Here is a 21,306-nt window from a genome sequence, read left to right as displayed (position 1 = left end):
CTTCCTTTGCTTATAACATTACAATGTTTTAATCTACCATCTCTCATTTATTTTGCTTCATATATTCAAGTAACCATGCAACATATCCTCCTTTCTGCCTCTCTTTTTCCTTCTTCCTCTTCCTATTATTATTTTTCTAAATGAATACTGAATTCACCACATATTGAATGATTCTTCCATCTTCTACTCATGGGAAATGCCATATTTATCATATTGTACATCTTTATATATGTTGATCTCTTCCTGGGTTATCTATATTTTTCCTTGATCAAACTATCCATTCTTGAACAGTTCTCACAATATTTTAAACAAGTATATTAATTTTATTAATATTATTTATTTGCATATTATCTAATAGCAAACATTACATTATTATACCAGTAAATTAATCTATGAGTACACTAACATACATTCTTCTCACTTTTCTAGTTATTCTGGGATGTTTACTTTTAAAATTGAAAAATCACTTTGTTAAGATGCAAAAATTATTAGAATTTTGATTGAAGTTGTTTACACATATACGTTAGGAGAGTTAATGTTTAAAAAATGTTATTCTTCCAAACAAAAACATACGAAGTCTCTGTTTTTTCAAGTCTACTTTTATGAATGCTCAGTAAATATTTGTAGCAATTTTTTATTAATCTTGAACTTTTTGTGTCCTCCTTTGCAACAGCTATAACTACTGTTTATATTCCATAGCATTGTAATCTTGGGGAAAGTACTTCACCTCTCTGAACTTTTGATGCTCATCTTTAAACTGGACATGTTCACTCCTGCCTCTCACCGATGCTGTGAGGGTTAAATGAGGTGGTAACTTTCAAGCTCCCTGAGCAGTGCACAGCACAGCAGGTGTTCAACACGTGGTGGTAAGAGCTGTTGTTAATTTAAAAGAAATCGTAGAACAGCATTAGATAATCGGGACCATACTAGACCATGATGAAAATTCCTCTTCTACAAGACAACTCTTTAATCACCTGGTACGGTTAGTCTATAAATCTTTTAAAGTGTGGCAATAAGGCAATGGGATAGCAAACGACCCAAGTTGGAATATTGTGGCTTTAACTCTTTTTTGCTCAGTCCTGCTTTACACTTCCTAGCAGATCCATTCAACTACTTATCAGATGAAAGCTATTTGATTCCTGGTTGAAGTGGAAAGTGCTATCATGTTCTGCCATTAAGTATGATTTGGCGGTTAAAAGAGTGATTCCTGAATATGTAAATCAAGGGTAAACAGATGTTGACTACCTCCTCCACTATCTTAATCCTAGTCATTCTAACTCTGAGATTCTATGTGATGGCTTTGTAGGGTAGCTCTCTATGATAGTTCTACATGACAGTTCTGTGTGTTGGTTCTAGAGGGTGATTCTATACGATGGTTCTAAATGATGGCCTATAAGCACTCTCCCCACAGTACCATTTTAAAAACCAGTGTGGAATTTCCACTGGGAGCTCCTCCAGCTTGTTGTAGAAGATGAACCTTTGGCGGATGGAAAAATGAGAGAGAAGAAACAGGATTGACAAAAGGGTTTGGAGGAAGAAAGAGGAGAATAAGTGTGAATGATAGACGGAAGGGAGGTTGGTGGGAAGAAATAGGAATTGCCAGAGGGGTAGGGGTGAAGGGAGAAGAGTTGAAGGACCAGCAGAAGAGAAAGGAGGTAGTTAGAGGGAAAGAGAATAGAATGGGAAGTCTTAGATTATTCAATTTCTGCAAAAATCATAATGGAAATGTCCCCAAATGTTGCCAACAATACATTCTGTGACTAAGTCATTATGCAGAGAGATGAGCTGGGGGCTGAAGGACAAAATTAATATAGTAAGTAATTCTATCCCTTTGGCAATGTCTTTCTGCATGAAATAATGATTTTATGTCTCACTTCTCTGCAGCTCGCACATTCCTCATAACAAACAGTTCCACAGTGAGTGACTATTTATGTTTCAAGGCAACAGCATCGGCATAATGGACTATCCTCTGAATCTTTTTCTGCACAGGGATGCCAGGGCCGCCTGGGAAACCTAAGAGAGCTTTCCAGTTGGGAGTAATGCTGCCGCTGCTGGCTATGGGAGTTAGAGTTTGGGATTTGGAATCAGACAGATCTTGGTTCAAGCCCTTCCAGTGGCACTAACTGACTTGTCTTCTCTGCATCTCGATTTTCTTGTTTGAACACGGAGATGCTCACGCCTAGCTCACACATGAAAGCATACAGCACAGCGCCTGGAACATAGACGGGGTTCAATACTGGTTGACAAGGAAAATGTCAAATCTCCTTCCAGCCTCTGTGCTTAGAAGAGCACAAAGCTGGATGATAAAATTTCAGGCTGTGAGTACAGATAGAAGAAATGAGTATATCTCCTAGTCCCCAGACCTCCCTATGAAAGCTTACTTCATTCATTCAACAATATTTAATACTTCCTTTGTTGTAAGCACTGACTTGTAGGGATGACAAGATAAATGGACATGAAACCTATCTTTGATCATTATTTTTATTGGATTATCTTTGTACATTTACCAGGTGTTATTTGCTAAACCGAGCAATGGAATTGCTAAGCATTCTACACTACATCCACATGATAAGAAGAACACAGGTTGGTCGCTATTGTGCCTTTTTCCAGTGAAAAAGATCTCAAGTGCAGAGACTTAAATAAATTCTCCGGGGTCATGCTACAGTGTAAGCTAGATTTAAACTTAGAACTGTGTGACTGTGTCATAGCCTGAATTCTCAACCTCTGGGCTCTGTTGCCCTGAACCTCCTTTAAATTTCCCACCATCCAACAGGGAAGGCAGACATGCAGATAAATACAACAGAATGTGTTGAACTCTGAGATTATTGCATAAGGTGCCATAGGATCACAGACAATGGATTATTATCTGAATATCAGTTGAACATAACTAAATTATCCTAGGGTTTGGGGGATGGCTTGACAAAGGGGATAAACATATGATTTGAGTCCTGAAAAATTAGCAGGACTTTGCCACACAGACCTGGCTTTCTAGGTGGAGGAAACGGCCTCTTCAGAGGTGTGGTTTCTTGACTATTCATAAGGTATACAATCGGGAGCTACCAGGGACTTCATGGCTAGAGCAACAGTGCTCCTTCAGAGAAACGGCAGGAGATGGAGTGGGAGGGATCCGAAGGAACTCGATTGTGGGGGGACTTTATTGCTTGTCTACAGAGTTTGCACTCTATCCTAAGGGCAATGGAGAGCCACTGAAGCGTTTTATAAGAGGAGTGACATGATCAGATTGGTGTTTTAGAAAGATCACGCCTGCTGAGCGAAAGGTTGGCTATAGCCTGGTGGCAGATGACACCAATGGCAGGTTGAGCAGAAAGCCTAGGTAAGAAATAATGAGATCCTGAACTAAGGCAATGGGACTGAAGAGAGGAGGATGAATTTGCAAGAGATTTATGAGGAAGAATCCATAATTGTGAGCTTGTGCGTATCTGTAGAGGGAGGCAGAGGGAGAGGAAGGAGGGAGAATTTTAGGATGGTTAAGGAGCTAACTTGGGCACCCTGATAATTGTGCCCCACCCGCCGTCCCCCTACCCAAGTAGAGACAAGTAAGGCTGACTTGACATCTGTATATAGCCTGCCAAATATACTAAAGGTCCTTCAGTTTAAAAACCACAGCAGAAAACTCTAATGATTCCAGTTCAAGGTTCTTTTGATCTGAAGGCAAATTTCATCAGCCGGGAGACCACAGCAGGGGGTTTAAAGTTGGACCAGCCATTTGGCCTCATTAATTCACCGAGACAGATCCTTAGGCCTAAGTGCCTGGGCCCTCCCTCCCCTCTTCCCTTCCCAGACTGTCTTTTTCCTAGGGAATTGCATCCTGCAGATCCCAGCATTTTAGGGTGTCCAGGATGAGCTGGTTGGGATGGAGCTTCACCCCCATCCCTGTGACCCTGGTGAGATGCTCCCAGAGCCTGTTAATTCAACAAATGCTTACTGAGCACTAATATGTTCCAAGGATTGTGTTATGTCCTGGGGATACAACAATGAGCAAAAGAAGGATACGCAGTTCCTGACTTCAGTGGGGTGGGGAGGGTAGTGTTACTCATACCGAGATAAAATGAAAACTGTTAAGGGCCGAAGAGGAGCGAAACCCAGAGCTATGAGATTCCACACTAAAAAAGGAAAATCGCCTACTCAGTGAGGTCAGGGGAGGTGCTCCTGAGAAAGTGACAATTACACTGAAATCTGAGAGGTGAAATAGTATATTTCAGTAAAGGTGAAAAGAAGAAGGAAAGCCCCCCAACGTAAGTCCACCCTTCCCAGTTATCTGAGAAACCGTAAACTATTGCCTTTCTAGGAGCAAGCTCTCACTCAAGGATCTAAAGCAGCCCCTGGCTGCTCCCAGTTCAGGTTGATGCTTTGGGGTATGGTATCTCAGATGGCTCCCGTGCCCTGGAACCTAGCTGAGGCATGGCAAGGAGGAGCCCTGGGCTTGGGGCCAGGGAGACCCAAGATGAATCCAGGCCCCACCCCTTGCAAGCTGTATGACCTTAGGCAAGTTACATACCCTCCCTGGGCCTCAGGCTCCTGGGTGGTAAATTGAGACTAAAACCATTCTATTTCCTAGTGATTTGTGAGGACTTAATGAGATAACGGAGTGCCTGGCAGGATGCCTGACATATAGTAAGTACTCAGTAGTTGATGGTTTTCATTGACATGGACTTCCGAATTTGGCTCTAGGTCAATTTATTGAAAATCAATTTCCCTAAAGCCAGTTCACCTAAAAGCAAATGGTTAAAAAAAAAAAAAAATCAATTCGCTGAATGATCCATTTGCCACTGTTACTTGATGCAGAAAGGCATCCTAACAGGCACAAAATGGAAACATAAAAGAAAAAATGCCCTGAACCCACAGCTCTCTAGCAAAAGGGTTTCTCTTGCTTCCTCTTCACAGCAAACTCAAAGGAGGAGCCTTAGCAAATTCACCAACCCGCCTCCTCCGGCCTGGCTCCTGCCTTCAACAATCCCCGTGGTTTCTCTCTGAGGTCACTAATCACTCCGTTTGGCCAGGTCCAAGGACCTCTCTCCATTCCTGGCTTTACTTACCGCTTACACCTTAACTGACCTGGAATATTGACCACTTTCTCTTGCTGGAAACATTTTCTTTCTTTGGCTTAATTCTCACCACACTTCTCTTACTTCTCTGACTCTCCTCCTCAGGTTCTTTAATTGTAATTACTTACTACGGCTCCAGTTGCTTTTTCTTGGCCTGCCTCCCTGCCCCCAGGCGATAGCATTCACATTCACAGCTTTAATTGTCAGCTATTTGCTGATACCTTGGAAATTTATCATTCTACTCAGATCTTTCTTCTGAGGTCCCTTCGAATACATCTAACTGACAGGTGGAGGTCACCACTTAGATATCTCACCAGACCTGCAAGATTGCCCTCATGGTTCCAGTTCCCCCGCCACACCTCCTTTTCCCAAACCACACCCCCCGCCCGCCCTGTTCTGAATCTCAGTATAGAACCTCCCACCTCTCCAGATATTCCTCTCTAAACCTAGTACTCACCTCTGACCTTACCCTCTCTCTCACCACCTACATCCAAAGACTGAAGAAGCTTGCAGATTCTCCTTCCAATTTCTTTCGCAGACATTTCCCTTCTCTACAGAGAGCTTTTAAAAATGCAGATCCGATCATGTCACTTCCCTGCTTAGAATCCTTAATTCTCTCAGGATAAAGACGCAGATCCTTGACATGGCTTGCAAGGCCCTGTGTAATCACGTCACAGCTTTTCTCCCGGCCATATTTCATGCCATTTCTTTTTTGCGTCCTGATCGCTCGCCACACTGCCTTCTTTCACTTCTCTGACAGTACCAGTCTCTGCTGCTGCCTTGGTGGAAGGTTCTCTCTGAGCGTGGAGGCCTCCTCCGAATCTTACACCAAACATCACAGGCGAATTCCCTTTCATCCTTTAGTTATCAGGGTAAATGTCACTTTCTCAGACTGTATGAATTTCCTAATTACGAGCTCACATTCTACTTTCCCGACAGTAATTAAACAAGGAAATGAATGAAGAGTAAGTGAAATCTGTACATTCCACGAGCACAAGGACCCTGTCTGTCTTGTTCACCACTGCATCTTCAGTGTGTTAGGTAGTGCCTGGCACAGCGTAGGCACTCGGGGAATGTTCTTTGAATACATAGGCAAAGGAATAAGTAAGTCTACATTTCTTACAATGTGGTTAATGAAAATGAAATAAGATAAGGAAGTGGAAATACCGTGCAAACTGTGAAGTATTGCATAAACCCCACTCATTTTCATTACGAAAGTCTTGGGTAGACAGCTGCAATGCCAGAGCAACCAGCTGTGAAGACTGAGCTGACGGGAGCAGGGCTCTCAAAGTGATCAAAGATGACAAACTGAATCTGACACGTATTTAACGATGTGCAGAACCTGGATTTCACTGTGTGGGAATCAAGTGCCACTGCCTAATTTCATAAGGTTCCTCGATGATAGCCCGAGCTCCTTAGTCCCTTCCTTCCACTTCCCCTCTCCATCCACCCTGCTGGGTTCTAAAGAGATGGTGAAGGAAGTTTCTCTGACCGCCCCTTTCTAATCTGGAAGTCAGAGCCTTCCTTTGTGCTCTGGTAACAGTCTGTACGTCCCTCCAGGAAAGCATGTGTCCAACTGTATCTCCATTGTGTATTTACCTCTCAGCCTCCTCCCACTGATAATAATAGCTCCATTACGGGAACATAAATATGTCCCACGCTCTGAATGCTTGACTCCATTGTCAACTCATCTTTACAACAATCCTGTAGAGGTAGGCATGCTTGTTTGCAGATGAAGAAAGTGAGGCTTAGTGAAGTTACCTACCTTGCTCAAGGGTTTGCTGTATTAACAGATAGAGGAAAGCTAGAACTGGAACACAGATAGGTGTGTCTGATCCGCAGCACGTTGTTGAAGGTTGGCAAGAGCTCTTTGGGACATAGGAACAGTCCTCATTTGCAGAGTTCGCCAATTTCTCCGATGCAAATATTCACATCATAGCTGATTCCAAGCTCCCTGTTGGCTCTTGTAAGCCAGGAGAAGCTGTCTCCAGCACACCACTGATCTAACAAGAAATCATGTGCTCTTAATCCTTACCTTAAAGCAGTGGTTTTTAAAGTGCAGTTTCCAGACTAGTAGTAGCAGCATCAGCATCACCTAGGAACACGTTAGAACTGCAGATTCCTGGGCCGCCCCAGAGCTCCTAGGTTAGCAAGTCTGAAGTGGGGCCTAGTAATCTGAGTTTCAACCTGCCCTCCACATAACCCTGTTTGCTCACCTCTGTTTGCAGGGCCCTAGCATGACACTGGCACAATGAAATATTTGTTGAACTGAACTGAATGGACAATTTTAAAGAGAGCATCAGCTCTGGAGCCAATCTTAACCCCAGGAGTCTTTGTTCTACCTTCAGGGAACAAGATGGAAGTGGTAAGGACCTTTGGGTAGGGCTGATGTTTTCTTTAAAGCTCTCTGAAGACCCCTCCCTTTATATCGCAGCCTCACCGCTTCCTCAGCTTTCTGGAAACCCCAAGTGGAAAGTGCTTTCTTTGAATGGTTGAGACTTGAGCAGTCCCTTCAAATCACTGCTACTAGAGATAGGATGGTGAGTCCCTGTGCTCTATCTAGACATCTTTGTCTAACCCAAGATCACAAAGATGTTTCTTCCTATTTTGTTCTAGAAGTTTTATAGTTTTAGCTTTTGCAATTTGCTTTACGATTCATCTTGTTATTTTTGTGAATGATATTAGATAAGGATCATTTTTCTCCATCCAGATATCCAGTTGGTTCCTCACTGTTTCTTGAAAAACCAATCATTTCCTGATTGAATTGCATTGGCACCTTTGTCAAAAATTGTTTTTCTATTTCTAGATTTTCTTTCTAGTTCCGTTGATCTATACGGGTATTATTTTGCCAGTACCACACTTTTTTTGTGTGTGTGTGCGAGGAAGATTAGCCCTGAGCTAACATCTGTGCCAGTCTTCCTGTACTTTGTATGCGGGACGCCTCCACAGCTTGGCTGATGAGTGGAGTAGGTTCAAACCTGGGATCTGAACCAGTGAACCCAGGCTGCTGAAGTGGAGCGTGTGGAACTTGAACCACTCAGCCATAGGCCTAGCTCCTGCACTCTCTTACTTATTGTAGTTTTATAGTAAGTCTTTAAATAGGGTAGTATAACTCTTCTAATTTTGATGTTTTTTAATTTTAGGGTTTGTTTTTTGCAAAATTGGATTGACTATTCTAGTTCCTTCACTTTTCCATATAAACGTTAGAATCAGCTTGACACTTTCTACAAAATGGCTACTGGGATTCTGATTGGGATTCCATTAATTCTGTAAATATATTTGGGGAGAACTGAAATTTTAGCAATATTGAGTCTTTGCATCTATGAACATGGTATATCTCTTCATTTATTTAGATTGGCTTTAATTTCTCTCAGAAATAGTCTATAGTTTTCAAAGAAGAGCCTTGCATGTCTTTTGCTAAATTTATTTCTGAGTATTTAAAGTTTTTTGTACTAATGTAAGTGGAACTGTTGTTCTAATTTTATTGTCTAATTATTTCTGCCAGTACCAAAAATATTTTTGATTTTTGTATATTTTATTTTCAACCTTGCTAAATTTAATTTTTAGTTCCAGTAATTGCTTTGTAGATTCCTCAGGATTTTCTACAGCTGGCGCACGAGATAGTTTTACTTCTTGTTTCCAATATGGTTGCCTCATGTCTATTTTTCTTGCCTTATTACACTGGTTCCAGTAGTTTTGAATAAAAGTGGTTTATCCTTGTCTTATTCCTTACCTCAGGAGAAAAACACTCAATATTTAAAAATTAAATATGATGTCAGCTGTAGATTTTTCATAGATTTCACTTGTTAGGTTGAGGAAGTTCCCGTCTATTCATAGCTTGCTGTGTATTTGTTTTTTTTCTTAATCCCAAATGAGTGTTGGATTTTATCAAATTATTTTTTCTTAATATATTAAAGTTATTACATCTTTTTCCTCCTTTTTTCTGTTAATATGATGAACTATGTTCATTGATTTTAGAATGTTAAGCCAATCTTGTGTTCCTGGAATAAACCCTACTTAGTTATAATGCATTATCCTTTTGTTTTGTTTTGTTTTGTTTTTTGGTGAGGAAGATTGGCCCTGAGCTAACATGTGTTGCCAATCTTCCTCTTTTAGTTTTCTCCCCAAAGGCTCAGTATATAGTTGCAAATCCTAGTTGTTAAGTTTTTCTAGTTCTTCTAGGTGGGACACCACCATAGCATGGCTCGAAGAATGGCACGCGGGTCCTTGCCCAGGATCTGAACTGGCAAACCCTGAGCTGCTGAAGTGGAATGCACACACCCAACCACTATGCCACTGGGATGGCCTCTGCATTATCCTTTTTATATAGTGTTGGATTTAATCTGTCAATATTTTCTTATAGATTGTTGTGCCTTTACTCATGAGGAACGTTGCTCTGTAAGTTCGTTTATTGTAGTGTCTTTATCAGGTTTTAGTATCAGAGTAATTTTGGCTTCAAATAATGCATTGGGAAGTGTTCACTCCTCTATTTTCTGAAAGAATCTGTGAAGATGGTTGTTAATTGTTTTAACCCATATTTTAAGATAGATAATGCTGCCCTGTGATCAGAATAGACTAGAGATCGATGATATAAGCAGGGAGAGCTGTTAAGAATCTACTACAGTAATCTAGAAAAGACATGATGGTTGTTTATTGTAGAATGGTAGGGAGATTCTAGATGTATACAGAAGGTAAAGCCAATAGGATGTCCTGGCAGATGTCCTGGGGATATAAATAAAAAGGACAGCTTCAAGATTTTTGGCCTTTGCAGCTGCAGGGTGGGGTCACCTTCACATGACATGGGGAAGGCTGCGTTTGGAGCAGAATTTGGGTGAGTTAAGAGTGTAGCTTTGGACATGGTAAGTTTCAGATGTCTTTAAGACATCCTGGCAGAAGTGCTGATTAAACAGCCTGACTGATGAGTCTGAAGATTAGGAGTGAATTCTGAGTTAGAGATACAAAATTGGGAGTCATCAGGAATAGTCATGAGATTTCAATGAAACGCCAAGGGAGTGTGTATAAACAGAGAAGAGGAGAGGCCCGAGGACCAAGTGCTTCGCACTCCAGCATTAAGGGATTAGGGAAAGATTAGGATCTACAAAAGAAACTGTCAAGGAGTAACCAATGAGGTGAGAGAAACACCAGGAAAGTGGAGTAAGAAAGGATGTCCGGGGAGGGAATGAACAATGGTGTGCCCGTGGTTCAGGGATAAGAAGACCAACAAGTTACTACAGGATCTGGCAACTTGAAGGTCACTACTGATCTGAGATAGAGCAGTTCTTGTGAAGCAAGTTTAAGAGAGAAAGCGAAGAGAGGAACTGGAGATAGGAAATGAGGAAAACTATATATTTTACTGCCAAACCAAAGAAATAGGAGAGGAGCTGTCAGGAGAAGGGGCGTCAAAACATTTTTTCTAATGGGAGAAATAAGAACATACTGCAGCAGTAAACACCATTTCCCTACCCTTCCCTTTGAATGCTATTTATGATGTGTCTCATACCATTTCCCATAACAGTCTCTTCCTCTTCCAACAGTTTTTGATTGGGACATTTTTCGGATTTGCTATTCATGGTATACGGCTGCTGAATCTCTCTCTGGCTTGAACTCAGAAAACATCTGACTCGAGGTTCCTTTTCTCTGTCCTGAGACTTTAAGTAAGTTGCAATAAAAGCAGAATGTTAAACCTAAACTATAAAAGCAGAATGTTAAGCCTAAACTAGTGACCATCCCATTGTTCTCTTCTTTGTTTTTTGCTGAGGAAGATTTGCCCTGAGCTAACATCTGTGCCAATCTTCCTCTGTTTTGTATGTGGGTTGCTGCCACAGCATGGCCACCAATGAGTCGTGTAGGTCCATGCCCAGGAACTGAACCTGGGCCACCATAGTGAAGCACGCCAAACTTAACTGCTAGGCCATGGGTCTGGCCTTTCCTTTGTTCTGTTCTTGCAAGCGAGTCCCTTCTGTTTATTTTGGCTCTTTAATACCTGCTTTCAGCATAAGCATTGTTTCCTTAAGAAAGACTCTCTCTGATCTGACTTCCCTGACCATCCCTACCATTCCCACTAAGCTAACTCAAGTCGTTTATTCTACTGTTTCCTAGCACCCTATATCTGTTACTCAGAGCACTGTTGTCAGTTTGTTGTTACATACTCATTAGTATGATGATTTAATTAACTTTGAAATGTAAGTTTCATGTCAATTTTACTTTCTTTCCACAACCCCAGTACTCTGGAATTCAATTCCAAACAATCTCTTTCTGTATGCTTACTGTGTGCTGGATCCTTTAGGGCTACTGAAATAACTAAGATATAGTAGCTGCCCAAGAGGCACTCACAGTTTGAAGAAAGAATTACACGTAAAAACATAATTATAAACAATGTGTTACAGTATCTGAAGATGTAGGAATGACTATCCAGGGACATGAGAGAAATGATTTAATTTAATTTGTTATATCAGAACAATACATGAATATGATAAAAAAGTATAAAACAATAGGAAAGCCCATAATAAAAACCCAATAATTATTTCTTCAATCTTTCCCCCCATTTTTGCTTCTACTTTCAACCAGTATCATTCTTAACTCTCTTGGTGGTTACCTCCATATTTTAAAATAATACTCTCATTCTATTATTTCTTGATTTATCAATTTTACACATTGTTATTGGCATCCAACTGAACAGATGGTGAGTTAACTTTCTGTGTCACCCCCAACACCAACTTTCCCTCCGCTTCCTCTTTTCTCTGTGTAGGTCTATCATTACTCTTGTTAATTCTACTAGTCTCTCCTGCTTATCAAATGGTATATTTAATACACCTTTCCAAGTTTGACAAAGCATGGGTGGATTGTTAGCTGTTTGAGCTTGGATTTGAAGCCAGGGTAGGAATCTTTGCAGAGGACGGGGTTGAGTAGGGTGGCAGTAAGGATGGACATTCCAGATGGATGATAGGTTGTGTAAAATGCTGCCAAGGAGAGGAGTATATTAGACTTACAGTACATATGGTACCCACACTACATAGAACCCAAAGTATAATTGCATGTTGTGTGGTGAATTATCCAGGACACTCTGTGAACAGAATAGGATCAAGAAATAAAAAGGAGTAGGTTAGGACAAGTCAACCCTGGACTTGTCACAAAATCAATTCCTATCACCCATATAGTCTCATTAGTAAAAACAAGACACCCAAACCATATTGCATTAAAAAATATTTTCCCAGTCATATGTGAAATATTTAAAAAATCTCAGCCTTTTTAGCTACTTTCATATTTTGGAAAACAAATAGAAAGAGGTATTTTTCAATTTAGTCCTGTCTGGTGTAAATTTGAAAATGGAAAGTCTGCATGAAAAAAATTATATTTTGCCAATCTTTGGTCTGAGAATTTAATTAAAAGAACGTCATATTGCTAAAACCTAAACTTCCCTCTTGTATAAGTTGCTACATATCAGATTAAATTTTAACCATGTCAGAGCGTTCCTTAGAACAAGTCAGTATGCTAGAGACTTACCCATGCCATAGTGCAATGAAGCCTCAACATGACCCTTTGAGATAAGTATAATTATCGGTCAGTGTAATAGATGTAGAGAGTGAGGCTGGGAGAGCTTAAGCGACTTGCTTCATGTCATTTATACAACAACAGCAACCATTTATGTATTTAGCACTTACCATGTGCCTTGTTCTTTGCCAATTGTTTCCCCAGTATTATCTCATTTAATCCTTACAACATTCCTCATAGACAGGTTTTGTTTCCCCATTTTGTATATGAGGAAATTAAGGTTCACTGAGTTGGAGTATCATAAATTTCCCACATCTCTTGGGTAGCTAAGCTAGGAGCCTCATCTTAACTCTGCCCTGTATCTTAACCAGCAGATGTGGAAGCTGTAGGACTATCAACTTTGCCAGCCACTGGTCCAACTCCCCTTTCTGTGTACCACCCTGATTCCTAGGGTGAAAGATTGTTAGTGGTTGGATCCCTCCTTGATGTTGAAAGGCATGTAATCATGCCTTCTAAAGTTGGAAAAAGTAAATTGCCACAAGTGAATTCTTATTGAGTATGCTTGTTAACTCCTCCTAACTAATGACAACCATGACGGGAAAATCCGCATCTAAAATCATCACACTTTCCAGGAAATCTTAGTGAAAATTCTGAAAGAAAAGGAAAGTTAGAAATCCACCCATATGCTGGGCTCTGAGATATGCTAGAAATGTCTCTGCCCAAGCATGTTTTATAGAATACCAGAATTATAGCTTCTCAGAATAGGAAGAAATCTCAGAGGTCATCTGGTCCATTCCTTTCCTTCCCCACCAAGCAAAGTTCCTCTCTGTGGCGTTGCTGGCCAGAGGTCAATACCTGCTTGAGTACCTTCCCACGTTCCTTGTTGTATGAAGAGAATCCTGCCACTCGCCTGTAATTGCTACTCCTGCATCCATATTTCTGTCCTCTGAACCCACATAGAAATCTGCTTCCTTTTTTCATACTTTTTATTCATTTAGCCAACTATATCTGTTGTGCTCCTACTATGTACCTGGTAGAAAAATGGGAGGAAAAATTCTGTAGAGAGCTGGACAAACATGCCCAAAAGCCCTAAAACAGAAGGAAGATCTCATACTACTTAAAGAATGGGAAAACGTCCAGTACGACTGGATAAGAGATTGTCTTAGAGAGAAGCATAAGATTGGCCATGTTGCAGCTGGACATTTTATGCCTTGTAGCAATAACTTGCTTAGAATGATAGGGACATATTAAAAGGACAAGGAGCCAGCTTGCAGGGTCAACCCCTAGCCAAATCAGGGATAATTTGGTCATCAAAATAAATAATGATTAGAAATGGATTCTAATCCATAAAAATCAGTGAATCGATTATGTCTTAAACTGAAGAATGAATACATACTGAGCATTGCAGAAATGGGCAGCTCGTTCTTCCAGAAGAAAGTCACTAATAAATATTAAAGGAATGGCGGAGTTAGAAAATTGTCCATGGATTATAAAATTAGTGGGTAAATGTTTTATGGGGAATGAGATATTTATATATTTCCTCACAGGATGCTTATTAATAACAAAAGGGAAAATAAAAACTTTCTAGTGGAGAAACTTGAATCAGTTGATCAAAGTCAGCATCACAGACATTGGGGCAACATGACGTCATGGGCCTTGATGATGTGGTGCACTGGGAAGAACACAGCATCATTTCTGTGGAGGTCCTGCCAAAATTCTTACCGCAAATCCAGTCACAGGGAAATGTTAGGCAAAGCCAAATTCAGGAACACTCTACAAAGTAACTGGTCTGTTCTCTTCAAAAATATCAAGGTTTGCACTGGCCCAGTGGTGTAGTGGTTCGGTTCAGGCACTCTGCTTCAGTGGCACAGGGTTTGCTTGTTCAGATCCTGGGCTCAGACCTACACATTGCTCATCAAGCCAGGCTGTGGTGACATCCCACATACAAGATAGAGGAAGATTGGCACAGATGTTAGCTCAGGGACAATCTTTTATCACCAGAAAAAAAAAATGTCAAGGTCAAAAAAGACCAAGAAAGACATGGAACTGTTCTTAATTAAAGGAGACTAAAAGATGCATGACAAATAAATTCCATGAAAGATTCTGGATTGGATCCTGGACTGGAAAATAAAAGTAGCTTGAAGGGATATTATGAGGACACCTGAAAAATTTTGAATATGGACTCTGGATTAGATAATAGTATTGAATCAATGTTAAAATTTCTGATTTTGATAATTGGCTATGTAAGAGAATGGTCTTGTTCTTAGAAATACACATGAAAAAAATCTCAGAAAAAATCTATCTATCTATCTAAATGTCTATCTATCTATAGAAAATGATAAATCAAATGAGACAAAATGGAAATAATAGATTAATCTGAGTGAGGAGAATATGAGAGCTCCATGTATTATTCTTACAATCCTTCTATAAATTTGAAACTATACCAAAATACTCAAATAAAAAGTTACACGATCAAGGTTACCTGGAGAGGTAGGAAGAGTTGAATGCAGACACCTTGCAGGTCCTTGTACATTAGCTTACAGATTTGGGGAAGAACAATCAAACCTTTTGAAAGGTATTAATTTCGAGTGCATCAAGAGAAGAAGTGGGAGACCACTCAGGCAGGAGGTGATAGCATCTGTCTACAGTATTGGCATGGGAACATCCATGTGTGGAGAGATGTAGGAGATTGAAGTGGAGGTAGAACAGGCTGGATGGTATGACTAATTGAGTGTGGGAAGTGAGGAAAGGGATGTGCCTTGAGCCGGTGGGTGGATGGTACCTCTCACTGAGTTGAGTAACAGGCCTGGCAGACTCCTCTGGACCTGTGACAGTTTGGCTCTACCTTTCACAAAGAGGGGTAAGCAGACCTCAATGTACTACTCCACGCTGTGTGTTAAAGTTTGATTCTCAGAGGCTGAGCATCTTTATTTTTCCCTCTTAAGGAGCCCACTTCCCTATTTATCCAACTAGCTGTTGAATCCTCTTGATTCTAAAGCCCCTCCCCAAATCACATAAATCCATACCTTCCTCTGTATCTCCAGCGCCACTATTTTGCTCAAAATAATCATAATCTCTCTTTCAGACTTTCTAATTTCTTTATATCTTAGCCTCCCTCACTTTCATCCTCACACTGGTTGGTAATATGACTAAAATGCAAATCTGGTGGTTTCCCTTGCCTTAGAAGGAACCTCAAGTCCTCATAGAATTGGATCCAGACTTCTTACCTTGGCATACGAAGACTTCAACCACATAGCTCACCACAACTTCCCACTGTTATCTCCTGCTCCTCTTACCCACTGTGTCCATAAAGCACAGTGCATAAGAGTATCAGGTTTGAGCCCCATCCCCAACTCATAACCACTGTGCCCCTTTGTACACGTTTTTTTCAGTACATTCTGAGAATCTATTTCATTATTTAGAAGATGGTAATGACAATATTGCCATGTTTGTAAAATTGTTATAAGAATTAATTAAGGTGATATTGAATTAGCACATTGCATGGCACATGGCAATTGCTGTACTTAAGATGCCTGGAGCTTCTCAGTGATCTCCAGACACCCATCAATGCTAATTTCCTCCTCTGTGTCTTTGCAATTGCTCCTATCCAACAAATTCTACTCACCTTTAAAGACTGGTCTTAAATGCCATCTCTTTTAGAAAGACTTCTAGAATTCCCAGGCTCTGCGTAGATGTCCACAGAGGAGTGGTAGCATAATTATTTCACTAGTTTAACAAATATTTATTGGGAGCACATGGTGTGCCAGGAACTATTACGACACTGGAGATAGACCAGGGAAAGGAGTTTGTTGACCTCATGGAAGACATATTCTAGGGTGGAGAAGCAGAAAGTGAAAGAAACAAACGAATAAACAAGGTAATTGGAGAGAGTGCTAAGTTTCATACAGGGAATTAAACATGAAGATATGAAAGACAGTGACCTGGAATGGAGGCTACAGTAGAGAAGGCAGTCAGGGAAGGATTCTTTGAGCTCATAAGTCAGCTGAGACCTGAATAAGGAGAGGAAACCATGGAAATAGCAAGAGCAAGCATGTTGCTGGCGGAAGTAGAGGACTCGAAATGGAACTGTGCTTGTATTGACCCAGGAGCCCAGTGTGATTGGAGTAACAAGGGGTAGTGATTGAACAAGGGGTAGAGAGGACCAAGAAGTTTGTAGATTAGTTGATACACTAGTTTGTAATCTAGTCAGGCACTAGATTATGCAGGACCTTGGAGGCATAAGTCCCAGATATACTGTACGGTCCATCCTATAAGAAGATCTTTACTGGGAAAAGTAAAGAGCAATTCTGGTCTGAGAAAAGGAAACTGATGAGGGTTATTTTTCCGAATAGATTGTTGTTATGGTTAATACCAATAATAGAAATGTAACTAATGAAAGAAACCTTCAGTGAAAGTGTATTGAGGAATACATCTTTGTGAGTGTCAAAAGCATTACCATTTGCTTTGCTTGCAATTGGAAATATATACTTTATTTCAAAATAATGCAACATTGAAAGTTATGGTGGAGCAAATCTTATTTTGCAGTTAAGTATCTGAGAGTCATAGAGTCAGTCAAGGAATGATAAATAAATTAAAGGAAAAATAGCTTCTGAGATTTATCTTTAAAAATGAAAATACTCTATTGTACATGTATACAATTTATTTATCTGTCCATCCATTGATGGACATTTGGGTTGTTTCTAGATTTTGGATATTATGAATGATGTTACTGTAAAAATTCGTGTACAAGTTTCCATGTGGACATGTTTTCATTTCTCTTGGGTATATACTTAGAAGTAGATGTGTTGATTCACATAGGAAACCTATGTTTAATGTTTTGAGGAACTGTCAAACATGTCTACAGTGGCTGCATGATTTTATATTCCCGCCAGCAATGTACAAAGGTTCCTATTTCTCCACACCCTTATAAACACTTATTTTACATTAAAAAAATTAACGGCATCGTAGTGGGTGTGAAGCTGTATCTCACTGTGGTTTGATTTATGTTTCCTTAATCAATGACAGTGAACATCTTTTCATGTGCCTATTGGCTATTTGTCTATCTTTGGAGAAATGTCTAGTCAAGTCCTTTGCCCATTTTTTAAATTGGGTTGTTTGTCTTTTTGTTGTTGAATTGTAAGCGTTCTTTATATATTGTAGATATTAAGCCCTTAGGCAAATCCACAGAGAGAAAACAACATAGAAGTTACCAGGGACAGTGGGGAGTGCTGATGGGGAGGGATTAATTACTTAATGAGCATGAGATGTTTTATGGGTAGTGAAAATGTTTTGGAGCAGAGAGAGCTGGTGGGTGCACAACATTGTGAATATGCTAAATACTACTGAATTGCACACTTTAAAAAGGTCAAGTGTATGCTATGTGAATTTTACCTCAATAAAAAATTTTATGTAAAAGTGAAAATAGAAACCTTTCAAAGATGGGGAGGCTTAAATAAATGATCAAGGAGATTTACACACATTGAATTGTCTTATATCATGAAATAATTTCTTTTGATAAATTTATCATTGTTTTCTTCTGCTTTATTAGCCCTTATGCAGAAAAGTTTACTTACTCATAGACCACTTAAGCCTTACCTGCAGGGACCACAGAGATATAGAGCTTCCTACATTCCTACCTGCAAAATTCTGTTCATTCTTGCAGACCCAGCGTATCAAGCTAGAAAGCAGTCTTTGAGTAGCTTCCACCACTTGTTGTGTGCCTCAACTCTTCAGCATTAAATAAGTTGATTTTATATATGAATCATTTTCAGTAGCCAGAATAACTGATGTTGGCTGACGCAACGGAAAAACTTGAAATCTCAGTGGTTCAGCCCAACCAAGGATTGTTACTGCCTCTCCTTAAATCTGACGCAGTTTCAAAAAAAAGATGAATGATGATGGATTGAACGATGGACAGAGGATTGATATGTGATAAAGCAAATATAATAAGATATTATTTATAGAATCGAGGTGATGGGCATATGAGAGTTCACTGTACAATTCTTCCAACTTTCTGTATTTTTGAAAATTTTCATAATAAATTGTTGGGGAAAATGTGATGTGGGTTGAGTGGCCCTCCACTATTATGGAGCTAGGCCAGGTGTAAAATACAGACCTCACTATAGGGAAAGGTATTAAGGATACACACCAACTGTTAACTACCTTGGCCCAGAATTGATGCGCGTCACTTCTGCTCATGATCCATTGGCCTTGAATGCTGAAGAACGTTTATTTTGGAGCTGGGACATTGGTCTTCTGCCGTGGGAATCGGACTCAGACTGAAACTTGCACTAGAAGAAGCTCTCCTTCTTGTCAGGTGCTCACACTTGGACTGGAGCTATACCATTGGCTCGCCTGGGCCTAGACCTCTCAGCCTTCAAAATCATGTGAGCCCATTCCTTATAATAAATAGATAAATAAAATCGATATCATATGTGTGTACATGTATACACCCATAGTATGTATATATGTATGTATCTAGTATGTGTGTGTATATACATATGTATATCTTCTCTGTATATATGTATGCATATCTTATTGATTCTGTTTTTCTGGAAAACCCAGACTAATACAATTCCTGTTTATTTCTGTTCCAGGAATGAGACTTTACACAGACATTCCTACTGTTCCATGCCCAGATTTTTTGACGTAAAAAGTGGTGTCAAGGGTGGGTGTGTTTGGAAATTTCTGAAAGGATGTGTCTTTGTGTCTGGGGTGGGAGAAGATGACTTCCTTCTCAATGGAAAAGGCAAGTGTTGAGACTGCCCGTGTTTTCTGTGCCTCGGGGAAGAATGAAGGGCAGATCTCATGGGGGATGCTCTGGGGCTCCTACTTGAGATAAACTGGGGATGGTAAGGTCGTAAGAGTAAAACACCAACAGAGGCAGAGCGCTGGGTGCCTGGTCCTCGAAGGAAGGCTTCATATAGACCATGAACAAGTGCACTCCACAGGAATTTATTCAGGTCTTCGCTTCACAGCGTCACGGTTCTCAAATCCCCATTATTAGACACTGCCCTCCCCCTCTGAAATTAAAAATTCAAACAAACATGGTAATTCCCTGGGAGCACTTTTGCTTTTTTCAATTTATAGTTTTGCAGCGGAAATTGGCCTGGCCTGGGTGGAAACAAGGAAGCCTGATGCTAAGTCCTGGCTTTCACGTACTAGCTCTGTGACCTCAGGTTCTCCTATGTAAGATGACGGTGTGGCTTATTTTAGCCCTAAATTTTCTTCTACATCTTCATTCAATCACTCATTTATTCATCAAATATTTATTGAAAATATATATAAGGCACTTTATTACTTGCCAGATACATGACGATGAGCAAGATACACATAATCCTGTCTGTGGAATGTAGGGTCTAGCTGGATAGATGGACAAATTTAGAAGCAATTATGCTGCTGTGTAATAAAGACTGCACTAGGATAAGTAGACTGGACGATGCATGAACATATAGAGCAGTCCTGAAAGATAGACTGGGCCCAGAAAGGCCATGTGAGCTGAGTAGAGCTGGTTTGGTAAAGTCACAGGGGAAGAATATTCCAATATTCTTGCACAGGGAGACCAAGGCTTGAGATGAAGGGACAATATGGTGGCTTGAAGGAAGTAAAAGGGTTTCAGTGTGGCTGGGGGCAGTGACAGTGACAGAACATGAGGATGAAGAAACAAAGAGGAGTTGGGTCATCAAGTGTCTTTATGACGTGTTAAAATTCTGCAATATGCAGGTCTGTGTATATTCTTGGTCTAAGCCTCCTCACTAGGCTTCTAGCCTTCTGAGTGTCCTTACACCCAAGACATCAGAGATGTAAGCCTATCCCATACTAAAATCCAGAGTCTTTCACACCCACTGTTTCCTCCCCAAAGTCTCTGGCAATTGCCGTGTCTGGGATCCATCCAGCTCTTCTGGCAGAACACAGAAACACATGCACATCTTCCAGCCTGGGCTCAGAACATGCCTTCTTCCCTTCAGAGGGAATTGCTGCTCGAGACATCTAATTTTACAGATCATGGTTTTAGAGGAAAAATGTCACCCCAGAAGTGAGTGGGAAATGATTCACTTCTGGAGAGAAGGAAATGTCAAGACAGATGGGTCATGCCCCAAAACTGGATTCCTGGGCAGTATGCCCAGAGAGCCAGGAAATCAGTGTCTTCCAGCCAGCCTGCCTCTCGGTGGTGCAGGTTTGGAAGTTGGCCAACACTCACCACTGGGATCTTTCTTACCTCTGAGCCATTTCTCATGCTGCTTCCTTTGCCTGGCCCTTCTCCCTCACTCCCACTGGATAACTCCTCCATATCCTTCAGCTTAAAGGTCGCCTCCCTGGAAGGCTTCCCTCTACCCAAGGATGGCTCAGATGACCCTACTCTGTGCTTCCAGAGCATACTTTTAATAGAGCTCTATCGACTCATCACACTGTTTTATAATTATTATTCTATTTGTTTTATGTTCTTCTATCAAACCTGCATATTCCTGAGGGCAGGGTAAATATATATCTCATTTCCTATTTTTTCCCGGCACCTACAATATTGCACGGTGAGTACACAGTGCTTGGTAAGTTTTGTTGATGAATGGTTATATGAAGAAATGAGTGAATGAATTCTGAGGGCCTGCAGTCTACCCTTGTTAAGACTTTTCCCCTACATTGCCCTCACTTTTTAAGGCCCTAATGCCTAGAATAATGAAATGCAGGACGAGAAGAGACCCTATAACAATGTTGGTGACTCCCGCGTTTGGTTGGTGGGTGCTTCCTTCGT

The sequence above is a fragment of the Equus przewalskii genome, chromosome 12, assembly GCF_037783145.1.
Source record: "Equus przewalskii isolate Varuska chromosome 12, EquPr2, whole genome shotgun sequence".
NCBI classification, from domain to species: Eukaryota; Metazoa; Chordata; class Mammalia; order Perissodactyla; family Equidae; genus Equus; species Equus przewalskii.
Note: the sequence above shows the minus strand (reverse complement) of the source record.